General features: G+C 47.6%; 1 pseudogene; it reads right to left on the bottom strand.

Annotated features, from left to right (window-relative positions):
• Window positions 1-1244: 1244 nt before the first annotated feature.
• Window positions 1245-7425, bottom strand: LOC129393972 (mitochondrial proton/calcium exchanger protein-like; annotated as a pseudogene).
• Window positions 7426-17666: the final 10241 nt, after the last annotated feature.

Here is a 17666-nt window from a genome sequence, read left to right as displayed (position 1 = left end):
GAAGAGAATGGGGGCCAATATTCAACATTCTTAAAGAAAAGAATTTTCAACCCAGAATTTCATATCCAGCCAAACTAAGCTTCATAAGTGAAGGAGAAATAAAATCCTTTACAGACAAGCAAATGCTGAGAGATTTTGTCACCACCAGGCCTGCCTTATAAGAGCTCCTGAAGGAAGCACTAAACATGGAAAGGAACAACTGGTACCAGCCACTGCAAAAACATGCCAAATTGTAAAGACCATCAATGCTAGGAAGAAACTGCATCAACTAACGGGCAAAATAACCAGCTAACATCATAATGACAGGATCAAATTCACACATAACAATATTAACCTTAAATGTAAATGGGCTAAATGTCCCAGTTAAAAGACACAGACTGGCAAATTGGATAGAGTCAAGACCCATCAGTGTGCTGTATTCAGGAGACCCATCTCACATGCAGAGACACAGATAGGCTCAAAATAAAGGGATGGAGGAAGATCTACCAAGCAAATGGAAAGCAAAAAGAAAGCAGGCACTGCAGTCCTAGTCTCTGATAAAACAGACTTTAAACCAACAAAGCTCAAAAGAGACAAAGAAGGCCATTACATAATGGTAAAGGGATCAATTCAATAAGAAGAGCTAACTATCCTAAATATATATGCACCTAATACAGGAGCACCCAGATTCATAAAGCAAGTCCTGAGAGACCTAAAAAAGAGACTTAGACTCCCACATAATAATAATGGGAGACTTTAACACCCCACTGTCAATATTAGACAGATCAACGAGACAGAAAGTTAACAAGGATATCCAGGACTTGAACTCAGCACCAAGCAGACCTAATAGACATCTACAGAACTCTCCACCCCAAATCAACAGAATATACATTCTTCTCAGCATCTCATCACATTTATTCCAAAATTGACCACATAGTTGGAAGTAAAGCATTAAAAAGTCAGGAAACAACAGGTGCTGGAGAGGATGTGGAGAAATAGGAACGCTTTTATGCTGTTGGTGGGAGTGTAAACTAGTTCAACCATTGTGGAAGACAGTGTGGCGATTCCTCAAGGATCTAGAACTAGAAATACCATTTGACCCAGCCATCCCATTACTGGGTATATATCCAAAGTATTATAAATCATGCTACTATAAAGACACATGCACAAGTATGTTTATTGTGGCACTATTCACAATAGCAAAGACTTGGAACCAACCCAAATGTCCATAAATGATAGACTGGATTAAGAAAATGTGGCACATATACACCGTGGAATACTATGCAGCCATAAAAAAGGATGAGTTCGTGTCCTTTGTAGCAACATGGATGAAGCTGGAAACCATCATTCTGAGCAAACTATTGCAAGGACAGAAAACCAAACACTGCATGTTCTCACTCATAGGTGGGAATTGAACAATGAGAACACTTGGACACAGGGCGGGGAACATCACACACCAGGGTAAGTCATCACTATCGTCCTGGACATCCTCCTTCAGCAGCTCCAGCTCCTCCTTCTCCTTGGTTAGGGACTTATTTTGCTCCTTCAGTTTAGAACATGCATCGCTAAGTACACCCATTTCTTCTTTAGTTATTTTCTCCTCCTTCAAGATCTCCTGCACAGGGGCAGTGTCCTTCAGGGCCTCTGAGGGCAGGATCACATCAGGCACTTCTGGCTGCTGGTCAGCCACTGGCCTCTCAGGGGTGGCTTCTTCCACTTCGTTTCTTGGGATAGCTTCTGCAGCTCATTCTCCCTGTGCTCCAGCTGGATGGCCATCTCCTTCTGTAATGTGGCCTCCAATTTCACTTTGTTGTCCACCTGCTCACCCTCAACCTTGTCCTCTTTCACCTGGGCTCCCTTCACCACTGTCTCTGGAAGAGTCTGCAAGGTGGATTTGAGCTGGTCAGTAGGAGAGAGGGTGTCTGGGAGGCACATAGCTCAGGACAATAAGAGCAGTGATATGGGGATCTCTTGATGCAAATGCAGGTCCAGCCACTGCTTCAGCAGGCTCCTCAGATGGTTTTCTGAGACCCCGAGGGCCCACATCCCTCGAGTTCTACATGTCAACAGCAATTCCTTGATATTCAGGCTGTCCACCCCTTCCTCAGCAATCAACTCATTGTCGGCCTTTATGGACCTCAACCTCATGGTGAGCTGGAAGCATAGGAAGTTGTTGGTGCCTATGGCCTGGAGACCCAGCAGCTCACACAATGCCACCAGCTGCTGGCAGGTGAGGTTATCCAGGGTCAGCTCATCCTCAAATAATTTGGGAAAGCGCATGATTTCTTCATTGTTAGGTCTTTCCTGTCTCTCGGATCTTCTGGAAAAACATGGAGAAGGCTTTGGCAGTCCTCCCCTTGGCTTCTTTTCTCCTCGATGGTGTCCTGGAGAAATTTAGCCAGTTCCAGCTCCCCCATAGCTGCTTCTTCGGTCTCTCCTCCTTGATGGACTGGGTCTCAAATGTGGACAGCAACATGTTGGGAAAGATTTTCACTATGATGGGCAATAGCAACTCCATGAAAAGCACTACTGCAAAGATGAGGAGCGGGACCAGGCAAAAGAGGTCAGCACAGACACGGACAAACTGTCTGTGCTCCCGGTGGGTCAGCATATGGCCACTGAGAATCCCCCAGAGCGAGTGTGTGGCTATCTTGGTGTCCATCCAGAGAAGGCTGAAGCTGTGGTAACAGTGCTTCAGCCCGTCCAGGACCCTCCGCCCCACAGACTTCACTGGCGCCTCTTCAGGGGGGTTGTACCCGGGGCTGCCTTCCTCCAGCTTCTTGTTCTGGTCCTTGTGGGACTTGACTATGGAGTAGTCGCCAAAGTGGGGAGATGAGTGCCAGCAGCACTCAGGAAGGTCCTGAGGTCCCATGACCACCAAACATGGTGCCACCGTAGCCACTGTGTGCCAGCGCTCCGGCCTCACAGGCCAACCGCTGAGGTGATGGCCTCTGAAGGAAGGTACACCGGGTAGGCGGGGGTGCAGCAGCTAAATGGAACATTCACGCGGCTTGTCAGCCCTGCGATGTTTGTCCAATGGAGATCAGCACGATCCCCCAGGTCACCCCTCAGGGCAGCGACGTGGGATGGTGGGAGGCGGGAGGCCATCCAGCCCTGACAGCTCCTCAGTAAGATGGATGACATGGGCCTCCTGCAGCAGCTTCCTCCTCCTCCTCTTCCTCCTCTGAGGCTCCTGGGCCTATGTTGCGCCTCAACCTGGCCCGCAAGGACGACTGACAAAGGCTGTGGACCAAGAAACAGGTCCAGGACCCAGCATCAAAGGCGGCCAAGCCATTCACAGACTTCCGGGGACCAGGTGGGCAGAGCAGGGACAGGGAGGGGAGGCGGGGTTGCCTTCACCAATGGGCACTTCCGCTCCTGCACACTCCATTTCTTTAGATGGTTGATCTCTTTCATTAGTTTTATCATTTGCTTGTGTAGGTCCTGTACACATTTTGTTACGTTTATACCTAAATAATTCTTTTCTTTTTTTCCTTTTTTTTTTTTTGCTAAGTGTTACTGCATTTTAAATGTCAAATTGTAGTTGTTCGTTGCTGGTATCTATGAAAGCAATGGACTCCTGTATATTAACTTTTTTTTTTTTTGAGACGGAGTCTTGCTCTCTTGCCCAGGCTGGAGTGCAGTGGCTCAATCTCGGTTCACTGCAACCTCCGCCAAAAGGGTTCAAGCAATTATCCTGTCTCAGCCTCCTGAGTAGCTGGGTCTACAGGCACCCGCCATCACGCCTGGCTAATTTTTGTATTTTTAGTAGATATGGGGTTTCACCATATTGGTCAGGCTGGTCTTGAACTCCTGGCCTCAGGTGATTCACCCACCTCAGCCTCCCAAAGTGCTGGGATTACTGGCATGAGCCACCACGCCCAGCCCTGTACATTAACTTTGCATCTTGCAACTTTGCTATTTGTTCTAGTCATTTTTTTGAAGTTATTTGGGATTTTCTCCATAAACTATCATGTTATCTGTGAACAAAGACAGCTTTATTTCTTCCTTCCTAATCTATAGACCTTTTCTTTCCTTTTCTTACCTTATTGCATTAGCTAGAAATTTCAGTACAATGTTGAATAGGACTGGTGAGAGGGGACATCTTTGGCTTGTTTCTGACCTTTGCTGGAAAGTATCTAATTTCTCACTATTAAGCGTGATGTTAGCTCTAAGGTTTTGCAAATATTCTTTACCAAATTGAGGAAATTCTCCTTTCTTCCTACTTTCTTGGGAGTTTTGTCATGAAAAAGTGTTAGATTTTGTCTCTTTACTTTTAACCTTTATAGTTAAAGTGGCTTCTTGTAGACAACAGAGAGCTTTTTTTATTCCTCTGACAGCCTATTTTTAATTGGTACATTTAAAGCATTCGTATTTAAAGTGATTATTGATATAGTTGGATTATTATGTATCATGTTTATAATTGTTTTCTATTCACTGCACTTGTTTCTTATTTGTTTATTTATTTTGAGATGGAGTTTCACTCTTGTTGCCCAGGCTGGTGTGCCATGGTGCAATCTCGGCTCACTGCAAACTCCATCTCCCAGGTTCAAGCAATTCTTCTGCCTCAGCCTCCCAAGTAGCTAGGATTACAGGCACGCACCATGCCCAGCTAATTCTGTTTTGTGTGTGTGTGTGTCTGTGTGTGTGTGTGTGTGTGTGTTGGTGTTTTTTGTTTGTTTGTTTTTTGTTTTTTTTTTAGACAGAGTCTCACTCTTGTCACCTAGGCTGGAGTGCAGGGGTGCAATCTCATCTCACTGCAACCTCTGCCTCCTGGGTTCCAGTGATCCTCCTGCCTCAGCCTCCTGGATAGCTGGGATTACAGGCACCCACCACTATAGCTGGCTAATTTTTGTATTTTTAGTAGAGATGACGTTTTGCTGTGTTGGCCAGGCTGGTCTCGAACTCCTGAACTCAAGTGATTCGCCCACCTCGGCCTCCCAAAGTGCGGGATTACAGGCATGAGCCACCATGTTTAGCCTGAGTTTTTATTTTAATCTTACTAGAGCTGAGCTGTGTTTAAGGTTTGCTATAGTTATAGGTGCCAAAGGCTTTGGTTTCCTCTAATTTCCTTGGTTTGTTTTTTCTCCATGGTTAACTTTGGGTTTCCCTAAGAACTCCATCTTAAAGAGTCTGTGTCTTACAGCTGTTTCATTTGTAATTCATTGTTATTATACTGAAGACCTGTTGTGGTGGTGGAAATACAATGTTGGGGAGAGGAGGCATTCTATACTTTTATTATTAAATCTTAGTTTTTTCAGTTGGCCTGAGCCCCTGGGCTGTGACCCTCAGAAGCATTTTTTGGCCCCATTATTTTTTTCCCTTCTCCTTAAGGAAGAGAGACAGGAAGGATGGAGGGGGTTGAGTTGTCTAATTGCTCGAGTCAGACAAGGGTCTGATAAAGTAGTTTCTCGGGAGGGTTGGTCTTTGTTACTGAGAAAGCTCTAGGGGTATTTCAAATGGTTATTTTTCCACTCTTTCTGTCTGGAACAAGGGTTTTTTTTCTCTGATCTTCCCAATGTCAGTCTGGAGGGGTTCCTGGAGGTAAAACCCACTTACGTATTGAAGGGAGACCTACAACTAGGTCCCCAGAAGTTTTTAATTTTCAAGCAAGTTCATTCTTAATTTCCAGAAATTCATCAAAATTACTATTCAAGTGTTCCCAACAGTTCCTGACTCCAGTGGTTTCTGCTTCAAGCAAGCTGATCTTGGCTGTATTCACTCATCTCCCCAGATTTCAGAGTGGCAGTTTGCCCTGTGACCTTAATTCTCTGAAGAGAATTAAGAAACATTGTTGACTTACAGTTTGTTCAACTTATTTCATGGTGTGAGGATGGGTGTGACAACTTCCAAACTCTTTACACATCAGAGCTGAAACCAGAAGTACCCCATGCTGGAGTTTTAACATATCTGCCAAAGGCCTGCCTCCCAGTCATGGGACAGGGGGACAGAAAACTGTGCAGGGGAAGCAAAGCCAGGAGAAGCCAAACCCATGACAGGTCCATTCAGTAGACCTGTCCCGCTGCCCTGCAAAAAGGAGGCCCAACCAGGGGAAACCGAGGACCTAGGGAAGGAGCCACAAGCTTCATGCCCAAGAGCTCTCAGACTCCCTGTTCCTCTGCCAGCCCTGGCCTTCTGGATCCCCCTCTAGGGCTTGAGTTGGGTTGCAGTGGAGGAGGAAGCATGGGGCACATGAGGGTGGCTGAGGTTAAGCTGGCCAGGCAGACCCATCAAGCACTAGCTCCACCCCTCACTAACTGCAATACCTTGGCCTGGTCACTGCCCTTCTGGGACTTCAGTCCCCATCTGTAGGATTATAAAATAACAGCACTATTCTGGTGTAACTGTGGAAGGGAAGAAAGTGCCTGGCACTGAGCCTGGCATACCCCAGTGTCATACAAACATATTTCCTTCTTCCCCCTACAGGAGTCACCTCCAGTCCAGTATCCCTGCCTTTGCACTGCTTTCCTTGACTCCTCACAGGTAAGCACCACCTTCCCTTCATCCCACCCCAGCCCAAGGGCCACCCAGAGGAGGGAAAGATGGAAGGCTGATAGCAAGTGACGAATGTTAATGGCGGTATGTGCCAACCACTCTTCTAAGCATGATGTATATATTTGCTTAGATATATGCACCAAAAAAAGCTATGATCTAGAAAATGTGTTACCTCTATATTACAGAAAAGGAAAACCAAGGTGCAGAGAAGTTTAGCAACTTCCAGGATCACAGTCAGTAAGTGGCGGAGCCTGAGTTAGAACCCAGAGCCCACATTCTAGGAAAAGAAACAAAGGAAGTGAAGATCCTCCACCTTGGGAAGTGGCGACTCAGCAGGGTGAGAGCATCTCACTCATTGTACTAGTTTGGCTGTGGGGTTTTAAGGACTGGAGGCCTCCTCCAGTGACCTCAAGTTCCAGGGTTAACTGAGGGGATGCTTGTGCCAATGAGAGAGCCAGAGCCCCCACAGAGCTGCACTGAGCATGGTGCAGATCCCAGATCCCCATTATCCTGTAGTGGGAAGGGGTCAGGGATCTACCCGTGTGCCTCATCCAGGACTTCTTGAACTTGAATGTGCTCACAAATCCCTGGGGATCTTATTAACATGCAGATTCAGATTCAGTAAGTCTTGAGTAGGGTCCACGATTCTGCATTTCTAATAGGCTCCCAGGCATCGTTGATGCTGCTGGTCCAGGCACCACATTTGGAGAAACAGTTCTCTATGGGACCCTGCATCCCTCTCAGGCCTCACTTCCTTCAGGCCTCTTCTTGCTTCTCTCACTCCACTTGCCTGATTCTCCAGTTCTGTAGTGAGGGTTCTCCCCACTGCTCCACCTTTTAGGTGGCAGGACAGCTTCTGAAGGGCATTTTAAGAAAATTACCCAGGGAATGTCCAGCCAGCTACCGTACTAGTTAGCCAGCATGGGCCAATCTCTGAGTTGGGCCTAGGATCATCCATCACTTCTGAGATCCCAGAACTGTGGCTTCTGGTGAAAACAGCATTTATATCACCTGTAAAATGGAGAAATGATCATAGAACCTGACCTCAATGGGTTGGCTTGAGGATTAAATGAGTTAGCATACACAAAGCAGTCAGCTGAGTACCTGGCACACAGTGAGCACTACTTAAGCCTTAGATCTCACTTTGTTGAATGCCTCTTTATAGAAGATATGGGTTTGATATTGGCCCACAGATTATTGCATGCAGTGGTCCTCAAACTTGAGCATGCATCAGAATTGCCTGGAGGGCTTGTTAAACACAGATCGCTGGGCTGCACCCCAAGGTTTCTGACGTAGTAGATCTGTAGTGGGGAGCCGAGGATCTGCACTTCTCTCAAGTTCCCAGGTGCTGCTGATGCTGCTGGTTCAGGGACCAACTTTGTGAACCTCTGATCTAGGAGCAACTCCTGTCCCTGGCCCACAAGGAGCCTGAAGGCCAGAGCTGGCAGCGCTAGGCCAGGTCATACGCAGAGTTAGAAGCCTTACCAGCCAGGTATCCTGGGCTCCAAGGACACCAGAGAGGGGCTTGTCTGAGGCCCGAAGCCCCTCCACAGGCCTCTCCTGCAGGCTTCTGCCTCCTTCCTGGCCCAGTGCCCTGGCCCTCGCAAGGCCCCTCCGCCCAGCTTTGTTTGCATTCCTGGAGGCTGCGTCAGCCTGGGCAGCGGGCGTGTCCATGCGGGCTGGCCTGGTGCAGCTCTGATGGCTGGCCCCGCACTCCAGGCCTCCTGGGCTGGGGCCGCAGTGGCCACGCAGGGCTCACTTAGCAGGCCGGTGACTCATGCTTCCTCCCAGATTCCGGGAAATGCCTTCCTGCTGCTGCTGCTTTTTTCTTGTTTAATGAGAAGTTCTCTGCAGACTTCCATGGCAAACTCAGGATGGGGAGGCAGGGGGAGGAGGGGGCCAAATCTATTCCCAAGAGGGGCCCCAAGAATTCCCATCTCTCTCACACACGCACACACACCCCCACCCTATTGCCAGCCCCGGCCTGAGCCCCCAATCCACCATGGTGCTTTGGTCCAGGAGGGCCAGCCCCAGAAATTTTTGCTTTTATTAAAAAGGAATGGCCTCACAAAGGCACAACTGTAGGAAAGGTTGTAATTTGCCCAAATAAAACTTAATTTGATCCATGAAATAGCTGTGGTTTATTGTGTAATAGATGTGCTATGTGTTTCAATTTAATAGAAGCCAATATAATAGGGGGCCAGTGGGGGCCTCCAGAGGCCCACCTCTTCCCCTACTCACAGTAGGGCCACACAGCCCACTCCAATGTTGGGACCCTCCACTAGAAGAGGACGGAGAAGGGCTGGCCATAGACCTCTGGCCCAGACCACAGAGGCTCGTGGGAGAGACAGCTCAGGGACAGAACAAGTAAGAGTGCTTGAAGGGGAAAAAAAGGAAATAAATGAAAACCACCCTTTTTCCAAAGCAAGGCTGCGGGTGTGTGAGTCTGAGGAGGGGGCCGTGGGGGCTGAGTCACTTTCCTGTCCACTGCTGGAATGGGAGGGCCTCTGCTAGGGGCTGTGGGACAAAGAAGGCTGAATCTGTCACTTAGAGTATGTTGAGGGGATCCCTTTGAAGAAGGCTTCAGGGACAGTTCCTGGGGCAGTGGGCAGCTGCTTCAGCCCCCAGAGCCTGTGTGTGCCGCCCGTGCTCAGACTCAGAGCAAAGGTAATAGAAGCCAGGGGTAGGAGAAAGACAGGAATGGGGCTTAGTTGGGTCTGGTGAGGCTCCCAGAGATGGTCCCATCCAGCATCCCCCTGCCCCCCGCCACCCTGGTGGTCCAGACTGAGGCCCAGAGAGGATAAGTGAGTTGCACAAGCTCAGCTGGTCCTCATTCCATAAATTCTTAGTACACACTGGTGCTAGATCAGGATGGGGGTAGGGTGGGATGCCAGGCTGGTTTTACAGGACCCACCCCCGAGAGTGCTGAGCAACTGACAGAGAGCAGCAGGGCAAGGGAAAGCAGGTATTGCTCTAAGCATGTCGTGTGCATCATCTCATTAATCCTCATGACAACCCAGTATGGTAGGTATTGCTGGCACCATTTTTCTGCTGAGGAAATTGAGGCCGGGGCGGTGGCTTGTCCAAAAATCAGTTACCCCTCAACCCCCTGCTGCCTCTTGTGAGTGGAGACAGTATCTACCCCGTCCTCCCATCCTTCTGAGTTCTGGAACTCTGATCCGTACATCCAAGTTATTCCTCATTCATTCTTCCCGTTGGGTGCTTTTCTTTAAAAGGCCGTTATTTGGCTCTGTGTAACCTTGGACAAACTTCTGAACCTCGGTTTTCTGATTTGTAAAATGAGAACTGCGTGCATCTCACAAGGGCTATTCTAAAGATTAAATGAGATGCCACATGAAAAGCACCTTAGCCAGGGCTTGGCATTCAGTAGGTACTCACAGGTACTCATTAAATCCATCTATTTCTAACAACCCCCATTGAGAATACCATATGCTAGGTTAAGTTCTGGACATTAATTTGGGAGGGAGAATAACCGGGATTTGAATTCCAACTCTGCCATATACTCACATAGTATTGGAACAGGTTCTAATCTTAACTTTCTGAGTCTCAGTTTCTTCATCTGTAAAATGGGCATAACATTACCCATCACAGGGATGATGGGACAATTAAATGAGATAATGGATGGCACATAAAAGGTGTTCAATAAACAATAGTTGTTATTTCATCATTATTATTTCTTCCTAAATGCTTTTCGGTGGGCTGGCCTCCAGTGTATATAACCAACATGCCTAGTGTGATGCTTCCCCCTTAATCTTGGTCGTGTTGGCTCCTTTAGCGAGAATTTTTCAGTCTGTCTGTGAGCTGGGGTTTCTTCCCTGAGGCTGAGAGAACGCTCTGTGTCCTCTCTGCCCCAGAAACAAATCACACATGAATTCAATGACTGAAGGAACCGAAGGCAGCTACCCTGGAAGCATTTGCAGGACACAGTCTTCTCTTTTGTTCTTCCAAGGAAATGCTGCCACACTGCCAAACCCACTGTTGGGCTGAGAAGGGCGTGTTTGTGGGGCAAGAGAGGGGGAGAAATTAGTCAGGGACAGCAGCAGGAAACCTTCTCTGAAAGCCAAATGAGAGAGGAGATGCCCCCCCATCCCCTCACAAGGACCCTGGGGTGCTCCTCTCCTCCCCTGCTGCCTTGCCAAATCCCACCAGTGCCCACTGGACCACAGGGAGGCCAGGAGGCCCAGTTAGAAAGCTGTGCAATGGCTTGTTCATCAAAAGCTGCACCATGGGGCTTGTATGAGATTGAAGCCCTTGAAGACCGTGATTCACCCAAGGCCACAGCACGTGCGTGTGTGTGTGTGTGTGTGTGTGTGTGTCTGCTATTTCCATATGTCGTGTGATCTCCCTTCATCTCAGTACCTCACAGGGGTGCTACAGAGATCAAGGGAGGCGGTCATGTGTGGAAGTCCACTATTAAATGATACAAATGTGAGGATTTATTTACTTATTTATTTATTTATTGTTTAGACGGAGTCTCGCTCTGTCGCCCAGGCTGGAGTGCAGTGATGCAGTCTCGGCTCACTGCAAGCTCTGCCTTCCGGGTTCAAGCGATTCTCCTGCCTCAGCCTCCCAAGTAGCTGGGACTACAGGCACCTGCCACCACGCCCGGCTAATTTTTTGTATTTTTAGTAGAGACGGGGCTTCACCGCATTAGTCAGGACGGTCTAGATCTCCTGACCTCGTGATCTGCCTACCTCTGCCTCCCAAAGTGCTGGGATTACAGGCATGAGTCACCTCGCCCGGCCTGAGGATTTATTTATTGTCTTTTAATAGAGTCAAACTTCAATTAAGCAGAGCACTGGCAGCCAGAGAAGTTTAATTGAGATTTAATGGCAAATTCTTTCTGTTCAACATTTATTGTGGAGAAACTTTTTATAATTATAATTCATAATGAATTTTAATAGGATGAAAATGATATATGATCTGTGTAGGAAATTTCAAAAATGTGGGAAACTATAAAAGAAAAAGGATACCAAAATCATTCCTAACTCCAGAACCCAGATATAGTCACTGGTTATTATTTTATATTCATATATGCATGCATTTATATCATTAATATCATTATTGTAAACTTATATGCATATATATACCATTTTATTCTGCTGGGGACTGAATTCAGTGCTTACTACATTATCTATGTATATATGTATAAATGAAGTATCACATTATATATATGTATGTTTATCACCTGCTTTTTTTCCATTCAGCATTATTTAATGATAATTTTTCTATATAATAAAAAATATTCTAAAACATGATACTTTTCTTTAGAACAATAATACATGTGTATGGGTGTATGGTAAGGTAACTAGTCCAGAAAAACAGAAAGTAGAAAGAAAAAAAGCCAGTTGTATCTGCGTCTCCCCCTGCCATTCCCCAGATGCAAGTGCCATTAACAATTAAGCATAATTTTTAAAAGCCGTATAATATTTTGACACATAGATTTGCGATCATTTCTGTAATTTCCTATTATGAGACATTTAGACTGCTTCAGAATTTTTTCTGTTATAGAAAAATGAATATTTCTCAGGAAAGATCCCCCGAGGCAGCATTGCTGGAACAAAGGGCACAAACATTTTTAAGGCTTTTGATCCAGATTGAGAAACTGATTTCCTGAAAGCAGCTGCCATTACAGCCTCATCCGCATGGAAGGAGACCATGCCTTTTGCCCATCTCATTTTATCTCAGTCCCACTGAGCGTGACTTTCAAAAAAAAATACTTTGGCCAAAGTGATCAGTGAAAAACAACATCTCCCTGTTTTAATGGAATCTTGTTTTCTACTGAGATTAAGCATTTTTCCGAATACTTAGCCACTGAAATTTTCCCTTTTGATTTTGTTTTTATATCCATTGCCCATTTTTTCTCATTCTGGGTTTTAGACATTTTTCTTTTTGATTTGTAAGTGCTCTTTACATATTTCTTTTTATTTTAATTCTATTTATGGTATGTTTTGATGTACAGAAGTTTCCAATTTTAAGTATTCGAATATACGCATCTTTTCCTTTATAATTCCTTCCATTACTGCTGTGCTTAGAGAAGCCCTTCCCATCCAGAGATCAAAATCATGAACATTTTATGTTAGTTATTTTATGATTTCATTGTTTTCACATTTTGCAGTCTCATCCATCTGGAATTTATTCTGCTCTGTAGTGTGAGGTGAACATGGAGCTATTTGCTTCCCTCCCCACCTCCCTCCACCATCTCCTGGGTTTCCCCAGCTCCACTTCTTAAGCAAAGCTCCCTTTCCAGGGGAGTTCCGTGCAATGCAGCAGCTCCAGGCACTGTGCCATCACCATCTGAAGACCCCTCAGTCCTCCAGCATCACCTACATTTGCCCACCATGTGCCACGGCCCTCGCCTCCTCCTGGGGACACAGACCCCAACACAACACAGTTGCCACTCTCAGGCAGCTCCTAGGCTAGGGAGACAGTAGGCCTGTAAACAGACAGTCACAATAGCATGTGCCAAAGTCTGGAATAACGACGGGTGTCTGGGGGCTGTGCGAGCTCTCGGAGAGGACTCAGGGTTTACCTGTGCCAAGTGCGGGGAGAGCCGTAAGGGGATGCGTCCCTGAGGAAGGGACAGGTAAGCAAGAGCATTGAGAAGCCAAAATAGTAAAAGACTCCAAGGCACACAACCAACAAGTAGCTCCAGGGGATCACAGTGGCTGGACTTGGGTGGGAGGAGACAATTGTCACTATATGCCATTTGGTCCACATGCATGTATCTCCTAATAAAAACATTAAATGTTCACAAGAATCACCATTTTAAATGAACAGAAGAGAATTTCTCTTCTGCAATTCAGCAGTGGAGTTGGTGAAGGGCCTTCTAGGAAGAGCATAAGCAAAGGCTTGGAGTCACAAACCAGGAAGGCATGACAGCTCAGCCTAGGGAAGGTAAGAAGCTGCAGACTAGGAAGGGCCTTCTATTCCCCGGGAAGAGCTCGGGCTTGGACGGGCAGCCATGGAAGGCTTTGCACGAGCATTGACTTGGCCAAGGCTGCATTTTAGAAAGATCCATCTGGCTGCATCACAGAAAGAGGAACAAAAGTCACTCCTGGGATAAGCGGAGGGACACAGGATGAGACAGCTATGGTGACGTCACAGAGAGATGATCATGTACTCAGAGCCTTGGTGGTCTGGGGCTGCCTCTTCCAGCCTGGAAGAAGGTGAACATGTGGACACCTGGCATTTAGTCACTTTGGGATCCTACCATGGGGGAGGATTCTGGGTCTGCTCTGCCCCGGCCCCAGCCTCAGTGTGCTTGGCTTCTCTTGGGGTGAGAGTTAGGGGGCTAGAAAAGCTGAGGAGCCCCAAAACAACTAGTCTCTGTAGCAAGAAAGATCTCAGTCCAAACCCTGACTCTGTCTCTTATTTCTCATGAGAACTTAAATTACTGAGATCCTGCCATCCTCATTTTTCTATATCTGCACAAAAGGACAAAGGGGTTAGTGTGAGTACCCAGTGGTAAGTATCCCATTAGAGAATGTATATAAGGTTCCATGCGCATGGGCTCCCGTTATGTTATATGTAAAGTATAATACCACTGCTCTAAAGAGGGGGAGTGCTTTAAAAGGGGAGTCTAGGCCAGGCGTGGTGGCTCATGCCTGTGATCCCAGCACTTTGGGAGGCCAAGGTGGGTGGATCACCTTTGGTCAGGAGTTTGAGACTAGCTTGGCCAGCGTGGCGAAACCCTGTCTCTACTAAAAATACAAAAAAATTAGCTGGTTGTGGTGACACACACCTGTAATCCCAGCTACTCGAGAGGCTGAGGCACGAGAATCACTTGAGGCCGGGAGGCGGAGGTTGCAGTAAGCCAAGGTCGCATCACTGCACTCCAGCCTGGAAAACAAGAGCAAAACGTCGTCTTAAAAAAAAAAAAAGCTGGGCGCGGTGGCTCACGCCTGTATTCCCAGCACTTTGGGAGGCTGAGGCAGGTGGATCACGAGGTCAGGAGATCAAGACCATCCTGGCTAACACGGTGAAACCCTGTCTCTACTAAAAACACACAAAAAAATTAGCCAGGCATGGTGGTGGGCACCTGTAGTCCCAGCTACTCGGGAGGCTGAGGCAGGAGAATGGTGTGAACCCGGCAGGCGGAGCTTGCAGTGAGCCAAGATCGCGCCACTGCACTCCAGCCTGGGCGACAGAGCGAGACTCCATCTCAAAAAAAAAAAAAAAAAAAAAAAGGAGAGTCTAGAAGACGCACTGCTTAACTCAAAGCCATATCTGGGATTTCAGGCACAAGAAGGCAGCTCATGAGAAAACCCCAGCCCATACTCTGATTAGCCCTTTCCACTCTGCTCTGTCCATCCCAGGCCCTCTGGCAAGCCTTCCATTCTCTCCTGGGCCATGTCTCAGACCACATCACTGTCCACATCAGTACCTCCCATTTTCCAAAGCACTTTCCTGCTCCTGAGCTCATTTTGTCCTCACCACAAGACCTAACCATGTCTTAGACCCATTTCACAGATGAGGCGATGGAGATTCCCCTATGAGTAGGGGGCACTAGGGAGCCCACTGGCTGCTCTGTGCCCCCAGCCTTCTAAGCGTCTCAAGGCTTAGATCTGGTGGTATCAAGAACCAAGAGACATGAAATGCCACAGGCCAGGGTCTATGGGCACATGAAAGAATCCCAGCCCTTTGTATGAGGGAAAAAACTACTGAGGCCGAATTTAGGGAGCACTAGAACTGAAGTCAGGCAGACCTGGTCACAACCCAGTGCCAACACTTGGCCGTGTGACCTTAAGCAATGGCTTGACTTCTCTGATCTTTCGCTTCTCCCCTGCAAAGCAGGCACTATCCCACAGAAACTGAAGCATTACTGTGAGCATAAAACAAGAAGCCTGATGGTGCAAGAGTTATCTCTTACCTGTGTAACAAATTATGTGTCTTTGAAGAGACTGCCTAAGGGCAGTCGGTCCAATCTGTCCTGTTTGTCTACACCACCAGTCGGGTACCATTCAGCACTCCATGGAATGATGCATGCCCCAACCCGCCCCGCCTTCTAAGGCGTCCGACGAACAATGCGTGTGGGGCGGGCAGACATCCGTAAGTGCTGACAGGTGTTTTGCATGGGAGGTGCAGGAGCTGGGCTATCTCATGCTATGTCCTAAAACTTCTTAGTTTTTCAGTAAGGTTAAGGGAAATGGCAATGAGATAATGGTTAGAGCCGTCTGGTGGAGGATGATCAACCCAGCAGTCTATTAAATTTAGGGCCCTTGCAACAGTTTGGGAGAGCTGCACCAGGGCATCTTCCATTGTGAGAAAGGCTCCTGAGATCTAAAGTGTCCACCCCTTCCCAGGTGCTGGGGTGTTGCTTTCCTTCCACTAACCCAAAAGCAGTGTGTTCCATTGCAGTAGCTGTAACTTCACCTTTTTTCCAATTGTGCCTTACTTGTATCCGGATTTTTCTTCCAGAAGGGTCAGGTACAAGAGCAACAGGATATTTTAATAAAATTTAACCAGAATTCAGTTTGAATCCCCAAGAGACCAGCATGGGCAACATGGCAAAACCCCATCTCTACAAAAATACAAAAATTAACTGTGTGTAGTGGTATGTGTGTGTGGTCCCAGCTACTCAGGAGGGTGGAGGCGGGAGGGTCGCTTGAGCCTGGGAGGTCAAGGCTGCAGTGAACCTCTTGGCCAAACTGTCAGCTGTGGGTTGTGTCAGCTAGGCTGGCCATTCAGGAGAAGGAAGGAGTACAAGGCCCAGGAATTGTAGGTTGTGTCAGCTAGGCTGGCCATTCAGGAGAAGGAAGGAGTACAAGGCCCAGGAATTGTAGGTTGTGTCAGCTAGGCTGGCCATTCAGGAGAAGGAAGGAGTACAAGGCCCAGGAATTGTAGGTTGTGTCAGCTAGGCTGGCCATTCAGGAGAAGGAAGGAGTACAAGGCCCAGGAATTGTAGGTTGTGTCAGCTAGGCTGGCCATTCAGGAGAAGGAAGGAGTACAAGGCCCAGGAATTGTAGGTTGTGTCAGCTAGGCTGGCCATTCAGGAGAAGGAAGGAGTACAAGGCCCAGGAATTGTAGGTTGTGTCAGCTAGGCTGGCCATTCAGGAGAAGGAAGGAGTACAAGGCCCAGGAATTGTAGGTTGTGTCAGCTAGGCTGGCCATTCAGGAGAAGGAAGGAGTACAAGGCCCAGGAATTGTAGGTTGTGTCAGCTAGGCTGGCCATTCAGGAGAAGGAAGGAGTACAAGGCCCAGGAATTGTAGGTTGTGTCAGCTAGGCTGGCCATTCAGGAGAAGGAAGGAGTACAAGGCCCAGGAATTGTAGGTTGTGTCAGCTAGGCTGGCCATTCAGGAGAAGGAAGGAGTACAAGGCCCAGGAATTGTAGGTTGTGTCAGCTAGGCTGGCCATTCAGGAGAAGGAAGGAGTACAAGGCCCAGGAATTGTAGGTTGTGTCAGCTAGGCTGGCCATTCAGGAGAAGGAAGGAGTACAAGGCCCAGGAATTGTAGGTTGTGTCAGCTAGGCTGGCCATTCAGGAGAAGGAAGGAGTACAAGGCCCAGGAATTGTAGGTTGTGTCAGCTAGGCTGGCCATTCAGGAGAAGGAAGGAGTACAAGGCCCAGGAATTGTAGGTTGTGTCAGCTAGGCTGGCCATTCAGGAGAAGGAAGGAGTACAAGGCCCAGGAATTGTAGGTTGTGTCAGCTAGGCTGGCCATTCAGGAGAAGGAAGGAGTACAAGGCCCAGGAATTGTAGGTTGTGTCAGCTAGGCTGGCCATTCAGGAGAAGGAAGGAGTACAAGGCCCAGGAATTGTAGGTTGTGTCAGCTAGGCTGGCCATTCAGGAGAAGGAAGGAGTACAAGGCCCAGGAATTGTAGGTTGTGTCAGCTAGGCTGGCCATTCAGGAGAAGGAAGGAGTACAAGGCCCAGGAATTGTAGGTTGTGTCAGCTAGGCTGGCCATTCAGGAGAAGGAAGGAGTACAAGGCCCAGGAATTGTAGGTTGTGTCAGCTAGGCTGGCCATTCAGGAGAAGGAAGGAGTACAAGGCCCAGGAATTGTAGGTTGTGTCAGCTAGGCTGGCCATTCAGGAGAAGGAAGGAGTACAAGGCCCAGGAATTGTAGGTTGTGTCAGCTAGGCTGGCCATTCAGGAGAAGGAAGGAGTACAAGGCCCAGGAATTGTGAGAGCAGAATCTCAAATTTTCAAAATTGATTTCTTTTTCTTTTTC

Source organism: Pan paniscus, chromosome 16 (assembly GCF_029289425.2).
Source record: "Pan paniscus chromosome 16, NHGRI_mPanPan1-v2.0_pri, whole genome shotgun sequence".
Lineage (NCBI taxonomy): Eukaryota > Metazoa > Chordata > Mammalia > Primates > Hominidae > Pan > Pan paniscus.
Note: the sequence above shows the minus strand (reverse complement) of the source record. Positions and strands in the feature narration are given on the sequence as shown.